Source organism: Gossypium hirsutum, chromosome A12 (genome assembly GCF_007990345.1).
Source record: "Gossypium hirsutum isolate 1008001.06 chromosome A12, Gossypium_hirsutum_v2.1, whole genome shotgun sequence".
Classification (NCBI taxonomy): domain Eukaryota; kingdom Viridiplantae; phylum Streptophyta; class Magnoliopsida; order Malvales; family Malvaceae; genus Gossypium; species Gossypium hirsutum.
This window is the reverse complement of record NC_053435.1, coordinates 68,932,433-68,957,921: the sequence shown is the minus strand read 5'-3', so window position 1 is coordinate 68,957,921 and position 25,489 is coordinate 68,932,433. Positions and strand designations below refer to the sequence as shown.

At 38.3% G+C, this 25,489-nt stretch overlaps 1 non-coding gene across 1 annotated transcript; it reads right to left on the bottom strand.

Moving 5' to 3' along the window:
* Positions 1–16,112: 16,112 nt before the first annotated feature.
* On the bottom strand, positions 16,113–16,219 carry LOC121211734 (small nucleolar RNA R71). The gene has a single exon (XR_005906952.1). It is a non-coding gene; the product is annotated as a small nucleolar RNA R71 (small nucleolar RNA).
* Between the last annotated feature and the right edge of the window lie 9,270 nt (positions 16,220–25,489).

Here is a 25,489-nt window from a genome sequence, read left to right as displayed (position 1 = left end):
TGGGCAGATTTGGTCAATCGATCCACAATGACCCATACTGAATCCTTCTTAGTAGGCATTAAGGGTAGCCCATTTACAAAGTCCATAGTCACTCTCTTCCACTTCCAAAGTGGAATCTTAACTAGCTGAAGCAACCCTGAAGGTAACTAATGTTCCGCCTTGACCTGCTGGCAAGTAAGGCATTTATTTACAAAGTTGGTAACTTCCCGCTTAAGATTTGGCCATCAATATAACTCATGAAGGTCTCGATACATCTTATTCCTGCTAGGGTGCATAGCATAAGGACTACTATGCATATCTCGCAGTATAGACTGCCTCAAATCAATATCCCTCAGTACAGAAACTCTCCCATTGAAACACAGTATCCCTTTGCTATTCAGTCTAAAATCTGAAGTTTCCCCACTTTCAATCTATTGGAATCGAGGACCTAGTGACTCATCCTCCAACTGTTTACCCTTAATCTGCTCAATTCATATCGGTTTAACCTGAAGTTCGGCCAACAGACCACCATCATCAAATAAGCTGAGACGAGTAAACATTTTCCTTAAATCCGTCATAGCCCTATAGCTCAGTGCGTCAGCCACCACATTAGCCTTACCAGAATGGTATTCAATCGAGCAATCATAATCCTTAAGCAACTCAATCTATCTACGTTGCATAAGATTTACTTCCTTTTGAGTGAGAAGGTACTTGAGGCTCTTGTGATCCGTGTAAATGATACACTTCTCACCATATAGGTAATGCCTCCAAATTTTCAATGCAAATACCACTGCAACCAACTCTAAGTCATGCATCGGATAATTCGCCTCATGAGTCTTAAGCTGGCGAGACGCATATGCCACCACCTTACCCTCTTGCATCAACACACAACCAAAACCAACGTGTGATGCATCGTTGTAGACAGTAAACTCTTTCCCAGGCTCTGGCTGTATCAATATAGGGGCCTCAGTTAGAACTTTCTTAAGTTTCTCAAAACTTTATTACTGAGCATCAGTCCAGTTAAACGGCACACCCTTACGCAACAACTTAGTTAGAGGTGCAACAATCAAGGAAAACCCCTCAACAAAATGTCTATAATACCCTACCAGACCTAGAAAACTTTGAATCTCAGATATCGTCTTAGGCGACTTCCAATCCAGAACAGCTTCAATTTTTCGAGGATCAACCCTAATCCCTTCAGCGGATACCACATGGCCCAAAAATGTAACCTCTCGCAACTAAAACTCGAATTTACTGAACTTGGAAAATAGTTGTTTCTCCCTCAGAATCTACAGAACAACTCAGAAATGTGCATCATGATCATCTTCAGTTCTCGAATACACCAAGATGTCATCTATAAAAACTACTATGAACCGATCCAAATAGGGCTGGAACACTTAGTTCATCAGATCTATAAAAGCTGCTGGTGCATTCATCAGTCCAAACGGCATCACTAGGAACTCGTAATGACTATAACGGGTCCTAAAAGCTGTCTTGTAAACATCAGTCTCTTTCACCCTTAATTGATGGTACCCCGATCAGAGATCAATCTTAAAGAAAATTGAAGCTCCTCGAAACTGGTCGAATAGATCGTCTATCCTCGGTAAGGGGTACTTATTTTTAATAGTCAAATTATTCAGTTACCGGTAATCGATGCACATACGCATAGATCTATCATTCTTTCTCACAAATAGAACTAGTGCTCCCCATAGAGACACACTAGGTCGGATGAATCCTCGATCCAGTAATTCTTGAATCTGAGCCTTAAGCTCCACTAACTCCTTCAGTGCTATTCTATAAAGGGGCGATGGACACCGGAGCTGTACTGGGCAGGAGCTCAATCCCAAACTCAACTTCACGGTTTGGAGGTAACCCAGGTAGCTCATTGGGAAAACCATCCAGAAAGTCCATAACTATTCTGATATCTTTAACAAACGAACCCTTAGAATCAAAAATACCGATGTAAGCTAGATATGTCTCACAACTCTTATGAACCAATTTCTCGGCCCTCAGTGTAGAAATCACATTTGACAAATAATTCTGACGCTCCCTAATCACAACTACCTCACCACCCTTTGTAGTTTTCAGTACCACCCATTTAGCAGTGCAGTCCAAATTCACTTGATGTTTAACTAGCTAGTCCATTCCTAATATTAAGTCGAATCTCCAAAAGGGAGTTCCGTTAAATCCTCCAAAAATATCATTCCTTGAACCACCAAAGGTACATCCTTAAACAATTTATTTACTCTCACTGACTGCCCTAATGGAGTCAACACAGTAACCTCACTCACAGTGTTTTCAATCATTATACCCAAAGTCTCAGACACCGTGCATGCTGTATAAGAATGTGTAGACCCAACATCAATCAATGCAGTATAAGGTACATTATACCCGTAATAACATCTAGGGTGTCTCCGTCCTCTTGGCGACCTGCAACATAAACCAGTGTTGGCTGCCTTGCCTCAATATAACCCGCACCTCTACCCAGTGCTCTACGACTATAGCCCATACCATTTCCACCTCTGGCCTATGCACGGCCTCTTGGTGGCTGCTAAACACCTCTCGGCAATTGAACAGTACCCATACTAGTAGCTTGCATCTGATCGGGCCTCCGTGGACAATCTCTGATATGGTTCTCTAATGATCCGCACCTCAAACATGTCCCAATCCTTTTCCAACATTCGCTTTGATGGCGTCTCCAACAATCTGCACAAGGTTGCGGTCCAGTAGTAACAATAGGGGCCCCAACTCTGACCGGCCCAGCAACTCTAACTTTTTTCTTAGGCCTTACAAATAAACTTTACCTTATCCACTAAAGTTGCAAAATCTTGCTCCCTTTGTGGAGCTATCAGAACCCTTAAATCGTCCATAAGGCCATCCTTGAAATGAACACAATGCTCATATTCAGTTGCCACCATCCCACGTGCATAGTGGCTAAGTCACAAAAATTCAGCCTCGTATTCAGCCACAGATTTATCCCCCTGATTCAAATTCAGAAACTCTCTCCTCTGGGCATCCACACAACTAACACCTCTATATTTTCCTTGGAATGTAGTCTTGAAAAATTCCCAGGTCAATTGGTCGGGCTGAGTACCCTCTTTAACTGTAAGCCACCATTGATAGGCTTCATCTCGTAGCAATGACATTGCACCTTTTAGTTTCTACTCAGGGGTGCAGTCGAGGTCGTCCATGATCATCTCTGTGGCCTCAATCCAATATTCAGCCACATTAGGGGTAACTCCAGCAATACCCCTAAAAATCTCAACCCCATTAAACCTGAGTCATTCTGTAATTGACCCATGGCCCACAGTACCAGTATTGGGCCCAACGACCCTCTCTAGAATTCACAACATAGCTTGGGACAATGCGTCGTCCCCATCTGCACGATCATGAGACCCATTCTTAGTTACAGGTGAAGTCGGTGTCTCTCTAGCTTCAACGTTGGGGATATGACCAGATGACAAAGACCTAGCCCGAGCACCTCCATGACCTCCGCCGTGGCCTCTTGTACCACTTCCACGAGTACCTCTGGTGTTCATTATCGATTTATGCATTTATCTATATTAACAATTTTATGCATCAATATTATAATTCCAGTGTTTATTAACGGATATTTTATGAAAAATATTATCATTAATTCAGAGTTTTGCTCTCACAGATTGTAGTCTAAGTACAATTTTAGGTTACCCTATACAGAGTATTTTAGTACAGTGTATTGCCTACAGTATTCTCAGTATTCCAATTTAAACAAGCAGTAGTTTCAGAGAACTTACAGAATCGGCGCTGGAGACTTGGTGCACCACACATTCGGTAAAACATTTCGAAGTATTTTAAATAATTTGAAATAGTTCTTTTTCAAAATTTCAAGTTTAAAAGGAACCCAAATCCATGCCGAGTTTTGCAACCTGACTCTGATACCACTAAATGTAACACCCTAAACTCGGCCTAGACATTATGGCCGAATCTGCGATGTCACATTAAAGTGCTTTTCGAAAAATACTATTTTGTTGAAAAATCTGTTTTATATTTAAACCTCTTTGTGATCTTAACGAAAATTTAGGATACCTCGTTCATTATTAAAACTCAAGTCATTTTAGCAAAATGTTAATCATGTTAGATTGTTATTACACTTTAAAGCCATGTTTGTTGCGGAAGCTTTTAAAATATGTTGCGTAAACGTGGTATTTTGAAAAGCATTTATCTTTTTGAAAATACGCGGCCTATTACTAATAGATATGAATCAAATTAAATAAATACCAAATAAAAATAAAAACTTAAAGAGGCCTTATTACAAAACAAATACCCAAATTAAATTACTTATAAATTAAAAGTTAAAAATGGAAGCAAATGCAGTTGTGTGGCCACCTTCGAGTCCCTCGCAGCACCGATCCACCTAAGGATTACCTGCACAGGAAAGCAGAAGGGTGAGTTTATGAAAACTTTGTGTGTAATCCCTTAACAACAGTCAGTCATGCAGTAGGCAATTATAGTCTGGGCCTAAGCCCGTTTTAGTAATAGTTCAATTTTAGTTAGGGCCTTAGCCCATTACAGTATCAGTAACAATACAAAATGCAAACAGAAATCCTACCCAACTAGACTTTACACTTCATTCCGTCCAGCCCTACTGTAACGCTCCAAATTTTGGGCCTAGATGAATTGGGCTTTGGGCTTTGGGTTTCATAAAACTTTTAAGTGAGTAAGAAAATGACAAAAGACATGTTGGCTTTAAGGGTTTAAGGAATTTGAAGTGTCTAGGTTTGTTGGAGAAGTTCTGGGTTCGAGTTTTGTGGTGGAGGAATTTTAATTTAATTATTAAAAGAACCAGGGTTGGGAGTAGTTGGGCTTTTAAATAAAGATAGGGGAAAATGGCATCAAAAAGACTTATGGAGGAGTGGCTAAGTGACGCCACTTAGGGTGTAAGGAGGTGGCGTTAGTGGCTAGCAAGGAGATCCGAGGTTCGAATTCTAGCTTAGTATTTTTTTAGGAGTTTAATTTTGGCCTTCTAGAAGTTAGAAGTAGCGTGAAGATAGACTCTAAGGGGAGTGTTCAGAAGAGAAAATTTAGGAAATAGATTGGGGAGTTATCAGGGAGAAAAATGAGGAGATGAAAAGGGGGAGGTGATGGACCTGAATTGGGAATTGAGGGTCAGGCAATTTGGATAGAGGCTATAAATATGTGCTGAGTTTGGGATCCTAGGCTAATGCCAAATTCTTCATTTTTTTTAGTGCTGATTGGCTTTTCCATCTTTGCTAGCTGATTCTTTTGCCATTCTTTCTCTCTTCAGATCTCTTTTGATTTACCCTTTGGGTTAGGCAATTCCTTCTTCTACCCTTCTTCTTTATTTTGTGCCAAATAAACCTTATTCACCATATTAGTTTGAAAGCTGAAAAGCTGAATCTCCCTTGGGCCGATTACTCTTTTGGGGTAAGTACCTTATCTCTTTTTTGGCTAGTATTGTTAATACCGATTACTCCCCTCCCTCACTCTTTTTAATCAACTGTGGTAGGGAATTAGTATCGGATCTCAGATCTTAACTCTCTGCCGAAATTGCTCCTTAGGTGTTTTGTGGTTTTGGTAACTATTTTTCTCTTATTGGCTAAGGTTGGTCGAATGGTCTTAAGTGAGATAAGGGGGTGAATTATGTTGGATGCTAGTCTCCTAGTATTTGGTTTTAATGAGTAAGATTAATGCAGATCTAGGGAGTACGTGATCAAGGAAAAGCTATTAGGGATTGATGCTCAAGGTAAGGTTAAGGTAAGGTTTCGATTTTTAGGTAAAATATGTATTAAGCATACGATTAATTGAAAGGTGATATCGTTTGTAGGTTGGTGACTAAGGGAATCGTAGCACGCTTACTTACCAGGTGTGTACATACACTGCACACACAAGTAGATCGGAAAAAGTCGAAAAGCCGAAAAGCCGAAATGTCGAAAAGCTGAAAGTTTGGCTATGGTAGTCTTGCGAGTGAGCGAACACTCGTGAGGAGGAAACCGATAGGTTTTCTGAGGCCTATGGGTGAATCCATGGACTTGGGCTGTGAATTGGCCAACTGGGCCAGAATATGCTTAATGGACCCGATGGGCTATTGGGCCCATAATAGGCCAAAAATTGATTATTGATGCTATGTGATAGAAATTCGTATGTGAGCATGAATATAATGTGATTTGGGTCTAATGGCCATATAAATGTGATTTGGGCCTAAAGGGCCATATAATTATGATTTGGGTCTAATGGGCCATGTGAATATAATTGGGTCTAGTGGGCCATATATAGGTATGTGAATTTATCTGGGCTTTGTAAGGGGTTTTGGGCCTAGTGTCTGATGACTACATAAAACTTAATTAATTTAATGCGACCGTGGACAAGTCGTAGGGTTAAGGTGTGGCAACGGGTATATGCATGTCTAGGACTGGATCTAGGGAGAGCTTGGTACTTAGGCGGTCTTAATGACTCACCTCCTCTTCTCTGGAATCCTACCTGGTACATAGTATTCATCCATTTTAGCTCATGATATTTGTTAACGGGCCAAGGTAAGTGAAAACCGTAATAATGGGAAAAGTACCAAAATTCCCCTAAGGGTAAAAATGACCAAAATACCCCTAGGTGTTGAATGTAAGGTTTATGGATGTGACATGTATATTTGCTGCATACATATGATATTCTGCTTAGGTTGCATATGGGTTGGGAATTATGGAATGGAGGAAGTATATGAGGAACGCATGGTTGCTTGACAATCGTGGATCGGCTGGCGTCTTTTAAGCCCGATATGTAAATAAAGGTAGTTCTGCAACTGGGCTACCATTGATGTGTCGGTTGGGTGGGTTGATATTTATATCCCCACATGATGTGACGGGGGATGAAGCTGGTGTGTAGCGGATGGATTATTGGGGTGGGATTGCATTGCATGTTTGATGTATGATGATTTTTGAATGCTTGTTTTTTGTTGAGGGTTGTACATACTGAGTTTGCGAAAACTCACCCTCTCTTTTATTTTATTTTTAGGTGATGCTCAATAAAAGGTTCGATGTTTGGAGGGACTTTGGATGGCCAGCTGGCAAGACAACATGGACTTTTGTTTTGTTTTTTTGAAAAAAAGCATATGAGATTCTATTTTATTAAGTACTTTTCAGTCCAAATTGTAATAAGGTTTCCATTTGTTATTATTTGGATCACTATTTTTATGGGATGTAATTATAAGAAGTTGAACATGGTTTCTTAAACTATAGTATGTCTTTTCTACGTTTCCGCAACTAAATTTTTAAAGTGACTTATTTTCTTCAAATCATATATTTTGAACAAGTGATTAAAAGGAGTTTTTTTTTATAATTAAGATTTTCTTTTATTTTAAGAAGGGTTTTCAATGAAAACACGGTTTTCACTGAAACACTTCAATGTGACATGCCGAATCCAGCCATAATGTCCAACCCGGGGTTGGGGTGTTACACCTACACTCCATGTGGGGATAAAATCGACCCACCCATCCCTACACTTTAAAATGGCACCGGTTGCAGCACTAAACAGTGGTTGCAGCAAAGCTGCTAGTACAATACACTTCCTCCAATCAATAATAACCCATCCCCATGCAACATATCATAATATCATGCATGTATGCAATATATATATAAAATGGCATGCTTGATTACAGTCATACATACATAAGGGCATAACAGTTATTCTACCTCATAGGGACATAACAGTGATTTATCAATTTGGGTCTAGGTACACTTATCGACCCAATAGTAGGTCCACAGTCGTCTCGGGTGACCCGTGCAACCTTAACAGTCAAACAGTGAAAATGGGCGCAAGGCCCATAATGCGGGCCAATGTGGGACCACACGCTCGTGTGGCCCCCTAAGCCCAAAAATGGTCTTGGCCGTGTGAACTTAACAACCCAGCCCAATAATCTCCACATGTCCGTGTGGTTTGCTCAAGTAGGGCCCATGAGCCCATGGGACCCACACGGCCCATTTCGGCCCAACGCGGCCTAAAAAGGCCTAAGCCCATGAAATCGCTTATGGTGGCCTCTATGATCAAATAGCCACGTTTATGCATTCTAATTACCACACCAGCGAGCACACGCCCATGTAGCATCAATAGTCACATTTTTTGGCTTTTACTGATTTATGATTTGGGCAGTGTTTACACACCTGATTTTGAAAATGCGCTACTGGCCTACGAGTATTCCAAGCCTATCATAATTAGAACTTCTGTTAAACACTTATCAAACGAATTGTAAGGAACCCTAGCCAACACATGTTCAAGAATTTACCTATCACTCGCCTTGATTGATCACCCTAGACCTGTTGGAAGAGATCGTTTTCAATCCCTGAAGACTACCTGCATCCCAATCACCACTTTTTGACCATTACCATACACGGAAGCCATTAAACCAAGTGTGTAGTAACTTACCGAAAGCATAGACTAAGAGTGAGAGACAGTAGTATTCGGTCAACACCAAAAGTACACCTTTAACTTGAGGCACGAATGGATCAATCGCACTCCCTAGCAGAAAACGATAAAAAAGAGAGGTGTTAAACAAAAGGTTATTTCTGCTGAAGAGAGAGAATAGAAACCGTGCACTCTAACCATGGATGGAGTAGTCGGCTAACATAAATGATGAAAGAAGAGAACTAAATGTAAGGAAAAGAGAGGAAAGAACCTTGTACTCGAATCCGACTAATCAAAGATCAATTGCCCAAAATCACACGGAGAGGGAAAGAGATGAGGTATTCAGTCACAATAGCAAGATGAAAAGAAAGGAAATATGTTAATCACTAAGGGAGTCCAAAGAGGGGAAGAAGGCATATTTGGCCAAGAGAGGGAATCCATTGGGGAAAGAGAAGAAGAGGAGTCAATGAGAACTTGCCCAAAATTGAACACAAAATCAATAGAGAGAAAGTAAAGAGGGGAGAGTATTAGGAAAAAGCAAAGAACAAACACACCAAAATACCTGAATGGTCAGTAGCCAATTTCGACTGCCCGAAAAAAAAGAAGGAAACAAACCCAAAAGCAAAGTCAGAAGTCAAAAATGGGGAAAAAGTAAAAAAAATGCACTGTAACTGAACAACACTCACCCCCAAAGTCGAATTCCTCTCCAAAATCGATTCCAAAGGGTGTCTACAATCCCAATTTGGCCCCAATACTCCCTCAAATTCACAATCCCTTGATTTTCTCCTGAAATCTCTCCACAACATCCCCAAATCGATCACTATCCAAATCCCCCTTTCTCCTCCTAAATTTTGGCTATACAATCCCCTACACCCCTCAAACACTTCAACCGTCCACTAGCTTTAGAGTTCCACTGGTATTCAATCTCTTACATGGCACAGTAGCAAAATAAAACACCCAATGTGCCTACCAAGATTCGAACCTCAGACCTGAGGGAAACACTACACACTATCTATTCCTCAGACCAGTAGGCCCATGCTATCATGTTTTACCAGCATTTATTTAAGAAGTATACTAACTAGAGACAGGGTTTAATCAAGTAAAAACAAAATTTTGTACAAGCCAAGGCTTGTACTTAAGACTTCTTCAAGACTTCTTAGGACATTTAACCACTGAGACAAGCATGCAATAATGCAACACAACATACAAAATTAATCACTTAAGATTTGGGTTGTTACAACCATCCGGGTAAGGCGAATGTGGTCGCTGATGCTTTGAGTAGAAAATCGTTGTTTCCCTTAAGGGCTATAAATACACGACTGACTTGGTTCATTGATGGTTTGATTCTAGACGAGTTGAGAGCTAGACCGACTTTTCTTCAACAGATTTGTGATGCTGAGAAAGTTGATAAAGAGTTGTAAGCTAAGAGAATTCAGTGTGAGTCCAATAGTGAACCAGATTTTTTGAGTGACTCCGATGGTTGTTTGAGATTCCGTGGTAGGATTTGTGTTCTGAGGGAAACTGATTTGATTCAGAATATTTTACATGAGACACAACAGTTTTTTGTCAGTTCACCCGAGCAGTACAAAAATGTATAATGACTTGAGGAAAATGTATTGGTGGAATGGTATGAAAAGAGATATCTTAGAGTTTGTATCGAAATGCTTAGTTTGTCAGCAAGTAAAGGCTAAACACCAAGTACCTTCAGGTTTACTTCAGCCCATCATGGTTCCCGAGTGGAAATGGGATCGAATTACTATGGATTTTGTGACAGGTTTGCCTTTAACTCTGAGAAAGAAACATGCCATATGGGTTATTGTCGCTAGACTGACTAAATTGGCTCATTTTATTCCAGTGCTTATCGATTACTCGAAAAGTTAGCTAAAGTGTACATTGTTGAAAGTTTTAAACTTCATGGAGTACCTATATCGTTTGTATCGATAGAGATCCAAGGTTCACTTCACGATTTTGGAAAAAGTTACAAGAAGCTTTGTATACAAAGCTGAATTTTAACACTGCTTTTCATCCATAGACTGATGGTCAGTTTGAGCGAGTAATTCAGACCCTTGAAGATATCTTACGGTGTTGTGTTATTGAGTTCCAATGTATTTGGGAAAAGTACTTACCGTTGGTGGAGTTTGCCTACAACAACAATTATCAATCGAGTTTGAAAATGGCACCTTATGAGGCATTGTACGGTCGTAAGTGCCGAATACCCTTATGTTGGTCTAAACTTAGAGAAAATCAAATTCATGGGGTTGATTTGGTTAAGGAAACCGAAGAGAAAGTGAAGATAATTTGTGATTGTCTGAAATTCACTTCGGATAGACAGAAATCCTTTGTGGATCTGAAACGGAAAGAAATTGAGTATCAAGTCAGTGATAAGGTATTTTTGAAAGTGTCTCCATGGAAAAAGGTTTTGAGATTTGGCAAGAAGGGCAAGTTGAGTCCTCGTTTTTTAGGACCGTGTGAGATCACCGAGAGAATAGGGCCAGTTGCCTTTCGGTTGGCTTTACCATCAGGGTTGGAAAAGATTCATGATGTATTTCATGTGTCTATGTTGCGCTGATATGGATCAGATCCTTCACATGTGATTTCACAAACAGAAGTTGAGATTCGACCGGATATGACTTATGGTGAGGAATCGATTAAGATTCTGGCACAAGAAGTTAAACAATTGAAAAACGAAAGCATTGCCTTAGCGAAAGTGTTATGGCAAAGAAATGGGGTTGAAGAGGCTACATGGGAGCCCGAAGAGGCCATGAGGAAACAATACCCAAACCTTTTTACCGGTAAAATTTTCAAGGACGAAAATCCCTAAAGGGGGAGAGTTGTAACATCTTAAATTAGGGTCTAGTTGGAATAGTGGTTTTGAGACCACAAATTTGAAATAGAAATAATTATTTTATAATTATTTGATGATCCATGATATGATTGCATGTTTGTGTGAAATTTTCATGAAGAAATTCTATGCCTAAAGTGTCCAATTTGACTTTAAGGACTAAATTGAATAAGTTGTAAAACTTGTGTTCTAGAAGCTTCAAGCTTGAAATTGCATTGGATTATTAATTAGAGGTCCTTAATAGCAATTTGACCAAGTTCTAAAATTTTGGACAAAAATGGGGATGAATAGGAAAAAATTGAAAGAAAGGCCTTAAAGGCATTTTTGTCATTTGGTAAATAAAAGAATAAAAAAGCGAAAAATGAAGAAAAATTTTCTCATCTTCTCCATGTGTATGCCGAAATTCCAAGAGACACCATAGCTAGGGTTTCTTCACTTTTCAAGCTCAAAAGTAAGTGCATCCTAGTCCCGTTTTTAACGTTCTTTACATTTTTTAAGTTGTCATCAACCGATCTAGCTATTTATACCATTATTTTGAGCTAGGTTTCATGGAGGAATATGAATGTTTAATGTGTTCTACATCTTTTACTAAGTGATTTTTAGTGAAAACACTTAAAAAGGACTTATTTGTAAAACATGAAGAAATGGGTAGTAGAAATGTGGTTTAATGTGAAATGTAGGCTGATATGAGTTAGAATATGGATCGGCTAGGCTTGGGTAACAAAGAAAATGCATGAATTTCATTTTACGAGCCTAAGGACTAAAGTGTAAATAAGTGAAAAGTTAAGGGTAAAAAGGTAATTTTACCAAAGTATGTGTTACGGGTCGATATGAGCAACGTGTGTATTGAACAAGTTAAATTTGACATTATAGATCAAGAAAAACGTGATTCGAGTCTTGATCGGGGGAAAAATAAAGTTTACGAGGATTGGACTCGTTTCTATCATTTTGTATGGAGGTAAGTTCATTTGCAAATAATGCAACATTGTATCATACTTTAAATGCTTTAATATTTCATGTATGATAAGTACATACATATTTAATATGAGGTTGTATCATGTGTTTATTGCCTAAATTTTATCATGAATTATGCTTTGATCATTCCATGAATATTTGATTGGTGTTATGAACATTGAAATCAACATTACGAGCAAGTTTTACAGAAATGTGGTATCGAAGAATCCTATTTGAACCTTAGGAATAGTTTAGGATACAAGTGACATGTCGTTAGGAACTATGTGATCTGACTTATTGAGTTGTGGTCTGAGTTCATGATATATATGACACATGTTTTGGCGTCCGACTAATGGTCTCGTATATTCTACCAGTGGCTGGGTAGTCTGGCATGTGTTGCGGATTCCCGATAGCCTATGCGAGTAGACCCGTGAGTAGCTTGAAAGCGAGCAACATGTGATATGTGATATGAGGTAGCATTGGCTACATATGAGGCACTTAGGTGCGAGATTCCGTGTATCCGATAGTATTCCGAGTGTTCAACGGGTAGTTCTAAAGGAAGTTCAATGAGTAATCTTGATGAATAAGTCGAAGACGAGAAAGTAAGTTATTATGTGTAAGTGGACAGAGATATGTACATCGAATTCATGAGAATGTCATGAGATATGATGAACTTGTGGTGAGAATATGAATATATATATACATATGAAGAATGAGTTTAAGAGATTTTTATAAAATGCAAGATTATGTTCCTTCTGTTAAATGTAGATTAATACTTATTTAAGTTGTATTTTATTTGCATGTGAACTTACTAAGCTTTAATGCTTACCCCCTTCCTTTCCTTTTCTTATTGTGTCACCAAGCTAGCTCAGGGATTAGAAGACGTCGGAGACTTGATCACACTATCAATTGACTATTTGGTATAGCTAGTCTCATCATTTTGAGTATGGCATGTATAGGGACTTCGTCTTTTTTTTATTTGTCATATTGATTAGCCAAATGTGTTGGCTCATGAAGGTATTGTGACTATTTTGTATATGGCCATGAGAGGTGGCTCATATTGATTATTTGGGTTGTAACCCTAATTATTGGTGCATGCATGCAAATGTGCTTAAGCTTTAATGTGGTTATGGTTGCTTATGGTTAATGAGTGTGATGGATGGAATGTATGTTTGGTGTATGAAATATGATTAATGTGTGTGTCAATAAATGTGGTGCAAATGTGTAACTTGAAAGTAGGTTAGCAAAGATGATAGACAAATATGAAATTTGTGTGGAATGCCATAATAGGTGATATGTTGACATTACCAAGTCATAATCTAACCATGAATATGAATTCTTGAGTAATCAAATGTGCCATGTTGCATGCCATGAAGTGTGTAACACCCTAGCCGTATCCGTCGTCGGGCTAGGGTTAAGAGGTATTACCGGACGAATCGAAACATTTTATGATCACTTTACATACATCATTCACACATCATATCATCATAGTCAAACATCATTTCAAAGTCCCTTTCTTAGGTCAATGAGACCTTAAACATGCTTTAGGAAGGGTTGGGACTAAACCGAGCACCTACAAAATTTTTCCACAACATAACAAAATTTTCAAAGTTACAAAGGTCATACGCTTGTGTGAACAGATCGTGTGCTTCACACGACATTAGACAGGCCCATGTGTCTAGGCCGTGGCAAAATAGGGCATACATACTTACTTATCCACACGGCCAGAAACATGCCCGTGTGCCTTGGCCATGGTTGAAACTGACTTGGGTCACACGGCTAACCACATGCCCGTATTCCTAGGCCGTGCTGGAGACTGACTTTAAATTGTAGGACTACCCACAGGGGAAACACAGCCATGTAACATGACCGTGTGTCACACACGGTGATAAACCATAATTTATACATATTTTTATCCCATGTTTAGTATAATTTTGGATGAATTATCCTTAGAATTGGTGAATTCGATGCTCCTAATCCTTTAATTTCCTGTTTTATACTTAGGAGAGCATAGGAGAGTAAAAAGAGTGAGAAACGGGCCAAAAACGGAGAAAATAGGTCAACATGGGAAATCAACATGGCCTGGACTTCCTCACACGGGTAGTTCACACGCCCGTGTCCATTCAACAGACTCAAACACGGTTTGAAGCAATCGAATGCGGGCGTGTCACATGGGCATGTCCTTGTCGAGCCCAAGTCTAGTCCTATTCGGAAAAGGCCACTCTTGAGGGTTTTGAAGCATTCTAAAGCCTATATAAACACCCTAAGAGGTACCTGAAAGACACACAAGGAGTAGGAGGCAAGGAATTACTCAAAGAAATTCGATTGATCCATCTCAGAAGTCGGATTCACCTTCAAGACTGAAGATCTCCCTTCAATTCCCTTCAAGAGTTCTTGGGTTTTCTTTATGTTTTGTTATCATTATTCTTTTGAGATGTTTTCTTTCATAAATATGAACTAAACCCCCTAAATACCTAAGGGGAATGAAACCTAAGATGGATCTTGTTATTATTATCTGAATTATATGATAAATATTTGACTTGTTCTTAATTATGAGTTCTTAATTATTGCTTTAATATTCTAGGATATTGATTCAAGTATTGATGTGCTTGTTCAGAGGAGCAAAAGTCCCTATCTAAGAGTAGATCTAACATAATTAAGCAGAGTTGATTGCACTCCTTGAGATAGGGTGACATAATTTTGCCGGATTAGGGTGAAACCTAATAAGGGAATCGATAGATTGAGTTAATGCAACACTAGGGGTTTTAATTAGAAAGAGATTTCAATTAATCAACCGAGGGTTAGATGTTGTTAGTCTCGAGAGAGATAATAATATAACTTAGGGATTTCTACGGATCAAGTCAAGTGAATAAATCATCTGATTCAGAGTTAATAACAAGTGAAGTCTAGGTGGATTTTGCCTTTAGGTATTGTCCAAATCATTTAGTTTTCCCAAAGGTTATTTCCCCAATTTACTTTCTGTGCATTCTTAGTTTAGTAATTAGTTTAGATAAAACAAACCCTTTTATTTTTAGGCTAGATAATAAAAAGAAAGTTAATACTAGTACTTTTAGTTCCTTTGGGTTCGACATCCCAGTCTTGCCATAAGCTATACTACTGTTCGATAAGGTGCGCTTGACTTTGTCGTGATAATAGTTAGTTTTCAAGAACGAACATTCTTAAATTATAAAACTTATTGCACGTATCAAATCACACAATCAAGTTTTTGGCGCCGTTGCCGGGGAGCTAAGATATTAGGAGCACTTAATTTTTTATTACTTTAGCCATTTATTTTATTGCAATTTAAATTTTATTTTGATTTTTGTTACTAAATTTTCTTTTTCTTTCTGGCAGGTTTTTATAGTTTATGACTAGAAGAAACTCATCAAGACCATTACTTTTTGATAGTGAGATTGAACACACAGCTCGCAGAAACCGAAGAGAAATAAGGTGAAGCTTAAGATACATAGCGGAAGGGCAAGAGGACGATATTCACACCACAGCTGAGGGGATGGCTGAAAATCAGGAAAACCTGCTACCTCCTGTGATAGCTGCTGATCCAGTAAATCAGAATCCTGCTCTACGCACTATCTATGATTATGCTAAACCTACTTTAACAGGAATTGAGTCAAGTATAGTTAGGCCTGCTGTTGCTGCAAATAATTTTGAACTATAACCTAACACAATTCAAATGATCTAACAATTTCTTCAGTTTGATAGTTTGCAGGACGAGAACCCAAACGCTCATTTCTTAAATTTCTTAGAGTTTTGCGACACTTTTAAGATCAATGGCATTTTTTATGATGCCATTCACCTTTGGTTGTTTCCCTTTTCATTGAGGAACAAAGCTAAACAGTGGTTGAACTCGTTACCACGAGAGTCAATCACTACTTGGGAACAAATGACTAAAAAATTTTTACTTAAATATTTTCTGCTAGCTAAAATGGCTAAGTTGAGGAATGATATCTCTTCTTTTGTGTAGATGGATCTAGAGACACTCTATGATGCATGGGAGAGACACAAGGATCTATTGAGAATGTGCCCTCACCATGGGTTACCTTTATGGTTGTAGGTTCAAACGTTTTACAACGGCGTGAACCCCTTAACAAGGCAACTTATCGATGCAGCTGCTGGTGGGACTATCAATATCAAAACAACTGAAGTGGCTTACAAATTTATTGAAGAGATGTCACTGAATAACTATTAGTGGCAAGTCATGAGAACAAAGTCGAGAAAAGCAGCCGTTGTGTAACGCCCCAAAAATCCTGAAATCCAAGAATCCTGAAATCCTGAATTTTCTTTATTTTCGATTTTGATAAAAATTGTGTTTAATATTCTTATCCAAGCGATAATTTTAGTAGGTCTTAGCTAAGGTTGAGTTCTAATTAAGGGGCAGAATAAATTATAATTTAATTATTAAAAGAATCAGAGCCTTTGAGTAAATGAAGAAACAATTAGACACAAAAGGAGCCTGTGGTGGAGTGGCTAAGTGACGCCACATAAGGTGTAGTGAGGTGGCATTAGTAGTTAGCAAGGGGGTCCAAGGTTCGAATCCCAGCTTAGTATTTTTAAAAGTTTAATTTTGGCCTTTTAGAAGGATGGAAGTGGCGTGAAGATAGACTCCAAGGGGAGTGTTTAGAAGAGAAAATTAAGGAAAAGATCAAGGGGTTTTCAGGGAGAAAAACGAGGAGATGAGAAGGGAGAAGTGATGGAGTCGAATTGGGAATTGGGCCTGGAAAATTCAGCTATAAGGGCTATAAATAGGAACCGAATGCAGGGTTGCCAGGCTACTGCCAAAATTCTTCTTCACCTTATTGCCAGAAACCCCTTTCTCCAAAAGCCGAAAACCCTTTTGTTTTCTTCTTTTCTTCCTGCCAATTTCAATTCTTCTCAACACAATTCTTTTTGACGATTTCTTCTTCTACCCTTCTTCTTTAATTTATACCAAATAAATTTTATTCACCATACTAAGTTTGAAAGCCAAGAAGTCGATTTCCTCAAAGGTCGAATACTCTTTGACCGAATCTAGTATAAGTGTTGCTCTTCCAATCGGGTTTCTTTGCTAAGTATCTAATAATGTCCCTCACTCTTTCTAATCAACTGTGGTAGGGAATTACTATCGGATCTCGGATCTTAGCTCATTGCCGAATTGCTCCTTAGGTGTTGCGGTTTTGGTAAGTATTCCTCATCCATTGGATAAGGTTGGCCGAATAGCCATAGTAAGGTAAGGGGACTTGTGTTGGATACGAGTCACCTATTATTCTAGTTTTAATAGTTACGATTGGTGCAGATCTAGGAGTTGGTCGTGGTTAGTGAAGGGGTTGTTATACTTATCGCGCAAGGCAAGGTTAAGGTGAGATTCCGGCTTTTGGTAAAGTATTCAATAAGTATGTAAGATTAATATTTGAGTGATACCGACTGTAGGTTTGGGCTAAGAAGATCGCATCACGCTTGCTTACCAGGTGTGTACATGCACTACGCACACATTAAGTATCGGCAAAAGGCGAAATACTGAAAAACCGAAATGCTGAAAAGCCGAAAAGCCAAAATGTCGAAAAGCCGAAAGTTTGGCTACGGTAGTCTTACGAGTGCACGAACACTCGTAAGGGAGAGACCGATAGGTTTCCTGAGACCTACGGGCGATTCCGTGGACCTGGGTTGTGATTTGGCCATATGCGCAGGATTGGCTAAATGGGCCCGATGGGTGTTGGGCCCACAATATGCAAAAACTGAATATTGATGCTATGTGATAGGAATTTGTATGTAAGCATGAATATGAATGTGGCTAGGCCTAACGGGCCATAAAAATGTGATTTGGGCCTAATGGGCCATATACAGGTGATTTGGGCCTCATGAGCCATATGAATATAATTAGGCTTAATGGGCCAGATACAGGTATGTGAAATTGTTTGGGCTTTGTAAGGGGTTTTGGGCCTAGTATATGATATCCACATAAGACTTAATTAATATATTGCGACCGTGGACAGGTCAAAGGGTTAAGGTGTGGCAACGGGTATATGCATGTCTAGGATTGGATCTAGGGAAAGCTTGGTACTTAAACGGTCTTAATGACTCACCTCCTCTTCTTTGGAATCCTACCTGGTGCATAGTATTCATTCATCTTAGCTCTTGGGATTTGTTTACGGGCTAAGGTAAGTGAAATCCATATCTAGGGAAAATTATCAAAATGCCCCTAAGGGCGAAAATGACCAAATTACCCCTAGGTGTTAAATGTAAGTTTTATGAATGTGACATGCATGTTTGCTGCATGCATGTGATATTCTGCTTAGGTTGCATAAGGGTTGGGGATTATGGACCGGAGGAAGTATATGAGGATCGCATGGTTGCTTGACAATCATGGATCCACCGACAGCTTTTAAAGCCCAATATGTAAATGAAGGTAGTTCCGCAATCGGGCTACCATGGTGTGTGGGCTGGTTGGGTCGATATTTATATCCCCACATGGTGTGACGGGGGATGGAGCTGGTGTGTAGCAGATGGATAATTTGGATGGGATTGCATTGCATGATTGATGAATGATGTTTTTTTCTTGAATGCTTGTTTTTGCCGAGGGTTGTACACACTGAGTTTGTGAAAACTCACCCTCCTCTTTTATTTTATTTTCAGGTGATGCTCAGTAGAAGGTTCTATGTTTGGAGGGACTCTGGGTGGCCGGTTAGCAAGATAATTCAGACTTGGTTTTTTTTAAGCATTTAAGTTTTTATTTCTTTTTAAGTGTGTTCAGACCAGATTGTAATAAGGTTTTCAATTACTACTTGAATTATTACTATTATCTTCATTGTAATTACGAGAAGTTGAACATGAATTTCTTAAATTATGGTATGTTTTCTACGTTCCGCAACTAAGTTTTTTAAAATATCAAATGATTTAAACAAGGCTTTTGTAACTGAAACATTTTTCTTTTTTAGTTAATTAGGGTTTTTTTTAAGAAGGGTTTTTAATGAAAACACGGTTTTCGCTAAAACACTTCAATGTAACACGCCGGATACGGCTATAATGTCTGGGCCGGGTTTGGGGTGTTTACTATGCTATCTAACCAGGTAGAACTTTTAAATAAAAAGATTAACGATTTATATGGTTCTACTCAGGTACATTCCGTAATGAGGTGTGATTTTAATGGAGGAGGAGTGCACACAGAATATCAACCTTTCAATCCTAGCACCAATGAGGAAGAAGTCCAAAATATGGGTAACAATAATTCTAGATCTCAAAATAACCCATATAGTAACACATATAATGCAAGTTGGAGGAACCATCGCAACTTCTCGTGGGGTGGTTAAGGGAATCAAAGGCCACAACATCCTCCGACTTTTCAACAACCACCTTATCAATAGGAAAAGAAGCTGAATCTTGAGAAAATGCTAACAAAGTTTATCTCGGTGCCAGAAACTCACTTTCAGAACACCGAAACAGCACTTAAGAATCAACAAGCATCGATCCAAGGGCTCGAAACTCAGATAGGATAGCTCGCCAAACTAATTTCTGAACGACCACAATGTAGCTTGCTAGGGAACAACTCAACACGATTATCACTCAAGGCGAGGAAGGGTTAGTTGAACCTAAACCAGAACCAAGGCAAAGAATGGTGGTAAGTAAAGGTAAAGGTGAGGTAGTCTACAGTGAGTAATAACCGGTAAGTAAAGAGTACAAACCACGGGTGCCATACCCCAATGCGATAAGGAAAGACCGCACAGATGAACAATTCGGTAAATTCCTTAAACTATTAAAGAAATTTCATATTAACTTACTGTTTATCGAAGCTCTTTCACAGATTCCAAATGCAGTTAAATTTTTAAAGGAGCTTTTAGCAAATAACCGGAAGTTGGATGAGGCGTCGCATGTGGAGATGAATGCAGTTTGCTTAGCCATTTTGTAGAATAAGCTAGCCAACAAATTGAAAGATCTAGGGAGTTTTATGATTCCTTGTTTAATTTGTAGCTTAGACGTTAGTAATGCTTTGGCTGATTTAGGGGCCAGAATTAATGTCATGCCCTACAAAATGTTTAAACAACTAGGTCTTGGGAAACCCAAACAAACTACAATAAGCATTCAGTTAGCAGATAAAACAATTAGATTTCCTAGGGGAATTATTGAAGATGTACTCGTTAAAATTGACAAATTTATATTCCCAATCGATTTTGTTGTTCTAGACATAGAAGAGGATAGTGACGTGCCTTTAATTTTAGGAAGACCCTTTTTAGCAATTGCTAGAACTATAATTGATGTTGGTATAGGTGAACTCACACTTCGTGTGGGTGATGAAACAATCACTCTTCAAGATCGAAATTCTACTAATACTGATCATGTGGTGCAACCTTCTTTGTAGGAAATACGTTCGAAAAGCATACATGAGCCTTGTTCAAATAACAACAAAGAACCCATCTATGAAGAATGAAGGCTACAAATTGAGGAACTAGATGAATGGCAGACACAGAAATCGAGAGCACACAATAGATCAAAACCACGCCATGACGAGCTCAATGTTTCACCAAATCAACTTAAGGTTGGAGACAAAGTACTACTAGATGCAGCAGACCCTCATATTGCCACTTCTAAACCTAATGGAGCAATCCCTCTTACTATACTTAGCATTTTTCCATACGGTACAGTCGAGGTAATTCATCCCAAATTCGGCACTTTTAAGGTAAATAGTACTCTTCTAAAACCTTATTTTGAGTTTGATAACAGGAATGAGGAGTGTAAACTCCTCGCACCACCATGTCCACGCAACAAAGAGGTAAGTCGAGCTTAAACTATAAATAAGCGCTTCTCGGGAGCTGAGCACTAACAGTGTTAACTTCTTTTAATTTTAGTTTTTAACATCTAATTCACTAATTGAGTCTTTGAACGCAGATTGTCCAAATCCACATGGCCAGGCATAAGGGTGTGCCTTAGGCCGTGGTAATACCACGGGTAAAGACACGGCTGTGTGATACAGTCGTGTGAAAACAGAGCGAAAGTTTTCCCCAACACCGGATTCGATACGTTGCCACGGCTATGCGACATGGCTGTGGACGAAACTGTCAAAAGAACACGGGCGTGGAGCTATGGTTGAAACTGAGAAATTAACACGGGCGTGCAACACGCCCGTGTCACCACCCGTGGTCGAGACTGTCAAAAGAACATGGGCGTGCGTATTTGTACACGGGCGTGGAAAAAATGAACCACATCACGCATGGCCGTGCAATATGACCATGTGACCACACGATTTATACACACGGGCGTGTCCTCAGGCCATGTGGCGATTCCTCATTTCGTGATAAACACTGGCTGAACGTGAGCCACACAGGCGTGTGACACAGCCGTGTGAGGCCAGTTTTGGGCGACACGACCGTGCCTCTTTTAAACTTGTTTTATTTTATTTTTCTTTACTTTAATTTCTATTTATTTTTGAAGACTCATGTTTTATATTTTTAAACTCTACCTATCTTTATGGTAATCATCGAATTATTCCCTTAATTCTCCTTCACAGTAGTGTCTTCTCATTTATCCCTCAGAATCATGCCTTTCCTTCAGATTTATCTTCAGTTCTCGCTCTAGCTAATCCAAGGATTTCATCCACAATCTCAAGGCAGTTTCACTTCTCTTCCTTTCTTTCGATATTATATCTTTGTACATTGAGGACAATGTACATCTTAAGTGTGGGGATTATTTATATCATTATTAGAAAAAATCCCTGAATTTAGTCTTATTCTCACGTGAATCACTCATATCACTATTAGAATAAATATTGATTAATTTATGATTTTTATTGATATGTCTTGAATTAAAACATAGGCATTTATGCATTGACTGTTTAAACTTTAAAGGAATTAATGAATCAAGCATGAAAATTTGATTCTTGAGAATTAAAAATTTTTAGGTTGTTTTCCTAAATTTAGGTATTATCTTGAGTTGAAATTCACAGGTTAAACATCAAAAAGCCATAATTTTTGTGAGATCTTAAGCCTTTAGAGCATATATTATTTCTTTCATGCTCATTTTTATTGTTGCTTTGAGTGCGTCAATATCGAATCGTTATTCTAGAACTTGCTTGATTATGCATGTCAAGACCACACCATTGATTTGATATGTCGAGATGATAAAGGCACTTAGGTTTAACCCACTTACTTCATAAAAGCCTACCCTCATAATTAACCCTTAGTGAACCCTTTTGAGCCTAACAAGCCATTCATTGATTTACCTTCAATATTAACCCATAACCTATTATTGTTGAAATCCCCTAATTTGATCCCTATTTTTGTCGAGATTTGATTTGAATTAATTGCTTAGCTATGTTTTATTTTTCGTTGTAATAATTAGCAAAGTTCTATGTTATTTGACTAGTTCTTAAAAAAACAACATACATACATATTAGTAATAACTTTTTGTTTTTGAGCTTAAGTAGTTAATTCCATATCCCATGAAGAAAAGCTCAATTCTAGGATCTTCTAATTAGGAATGTAATTTATCAAGTTTTAGTATTTTTCTAGTTAGGTAATTTTTCAATTCAATCTCGATTCTAACTTTATTTTTTAGCTTGTAACCACACGCTCTAACCAAAGCCACGTTACAACCCTCTAAAGACCTTTTGGTTGATGTATCATCTCAATATATAGTGGTGGAGATTTGATTTTCACACAAGCCTATGGTAATAACTTTTCATTTTGACTGTTGAGTGCTAAATTTCTTATCCTTAAACACCTCGAGTGATTTAAGTGAATCTTTAGTGAGGATGTGAAACTCTGTCATATTTTGAATCAAAGGTGATTACTTAAATGAGGGGAGACACTTAGGTTTTCATGATGAAATGCTCAACTTGAAATGTTTGAAACTTTGATGTTCTTCGAGCTAAATTTTCAATGTATGATTACTTATGGATTATTTTGAGATACTATTGATAAGAATTATAAGTTGAGAAGAATTTATTTTGATTGTGAGTTGAGGATTTTGCTTGAAGACAAGCAAACGCTTAAGTGTGGGGGTATTTGATCAACCATAATTTATACATATTTTTATCCCATGCTTAGCATAATTTTGGATGAATTATGCTTAGAATTGGTGAATTCGATGCTTCTAATCCTTTAATTTCATGTTTTATACTTAGGAGAGCATAGGAGAGTAAAAAGAGTGAGAAATGAGCTAAAAACAGAGAAAATGGGTCAACATGGGAAATCAACACGGCCTGGACTTCCTCACACGGGTAGTTCACACGCCCGTGTCCATTCAACAGACTCGAACACAATTTGAAGCAATCGCACATGGGCGTGTCACATAGGCGTGTCCCTGTCAAGCCCAAATCTAGTCCTTTCGGAAAAGGCCACTCTTAAGGGTTTTGAAGCATTTTAAAGCCTATATGAACACCCCAGGAGGTACCTGAAAGACACACACGGAGTAGGAGGCAAGGAATTACTCGAAAAAAGCTGATTGATCCATCTCAGAAGCTGGATTCACCTTCAAGAATGAAGATCTCCCTTCAATTCCCTTCAAGAGTTCTTGGGTTTTCTTTATGTTTTGTTATCATTATTCTTTTGAGATGTTTTCTTTCATAAATATGAACTAAACCCCCTAAATACCTAAGGGGAATGAAACCTAAGATGAATCTTGTTATTATTATCTGAATTATATGATAAATATTTAACTTGTTCTTAATTATGAGTTCTTAATTCTTGCTTTAATATTCCAGGATATTGATTCCAGTATTGATGTGCTTATTCAGAGGAGCAAAAGTCCCTGTCTAAGAGTAGATCTAACATAATTAAGTGGAGTTGATTGCACGCCTAAAGATAGGGTGACATAATTTTGTCAGATTAGGGTAAAACCTAATAAGGGAATCCATAGATCGAGTTAATGTAATACTAGGGGTTTTAATTAGAAAAAGATTTCGATTAATCAACCTAGGGTTAGATGTTGTTAGTCTCAAGAGAGATAATAATATAACTTAGGGATTTCTACGGACCAGGTCAAGTGAATAAATCGTCTGATTCAGAGTCAATAAGACATGAAGTATACAAAATTTCTATATACACATGCTTAGTTGAATTTTCCCTTAGCTCATATAAACCCACATATTTCATTTATTTCACATTTTAGCCCCTTAATTTCTCATTTTCACAAATTAGTCCAAAATACTCAAATTCATCAAAAATTCAAATTCAAAATGTATTAACCCAACACATATCTTTCATTTTCCATCAACTAACATCATAAAACTTATAATTTCATCAATGGCATAACTAAGATTCATCATCAAATTCAAAAATTCAAGCATGGGCTAGCTAGTACTCAAAGCAATGATCACAAAAACGTAGAAATCATCAAAAACTGAGCTTCATACATACCTTAATCAAAGACAATAAGAGTTGAACCCTAAAATGATTCAATAGCTTTCTTTTATTTTAATTTTTGGTGTGAAGAAGATGAAAATGGACTAATTTTGGCTTTAGTTTTATTTAATATAACATTAATAATTTATTTACCATATTAACCTTATTTATAACCATTTAAAATCATTCATTTAATAGTCATTTTTGTCAAATTCCACTATCAATGGTCTAATTACAACATAAGGACCTCCCATTTAATAAGCCATAACAATTTGACACATTTAACAAATAGAATGCAACTTTTGCATTTTCTGGAATTTAGTCCTTTTTGCAAATTAAGCACACAAATGGTAAAATTAAATCACGAAATTTTCACACATATAACATATCATGCTATAAACATAGTAAATAATATTAAAATATTTTTTTGACCTCATTTGTGGTCCCAAAATCACTATTCTGACTAGGGTCTAAACCGAGCTGTTACAAAGTGAGTGTAAGTATGTGATTGTTTAAGGGTGGCAAAATGGCTTGGAAAATAGCCTAGAAATTGTCCACATGGTTAGACACATGGGCATGTGTCTAGGCCGTGTGTGACACACGGTCTGCCCCATGGGCGTGTGATCCGGCTGTGTATCCCCTGCACCCTAATATTGCAAAACAGATTGCCCAGTAGTAAACACACGGGCAGAGACACGGTCGTGTGTCTCAGTCATGTGAACGACACGGCCTTAGGACATGGACGTGTTCCCAGGTCACGTGAAATTTGCACTTGATTTTTGGAATTTAAATCGCCACACGACTTAAGCACACAGGCGTGTGACTTGGCTGTGTGACCTTATTTAGCTGAAGACATAATAGTCAGAGAGTTACATGGGTTTAGGACACAGGCGTGTGTGACCAACAGCCTACCCACATGGGCGTGTAACTCTCCAAAGTATGAAAATTTTTTAAGTGTTGAAAAGGCTCCGAAAGTTCTCGGTTTAGTCCCGAACCGCTT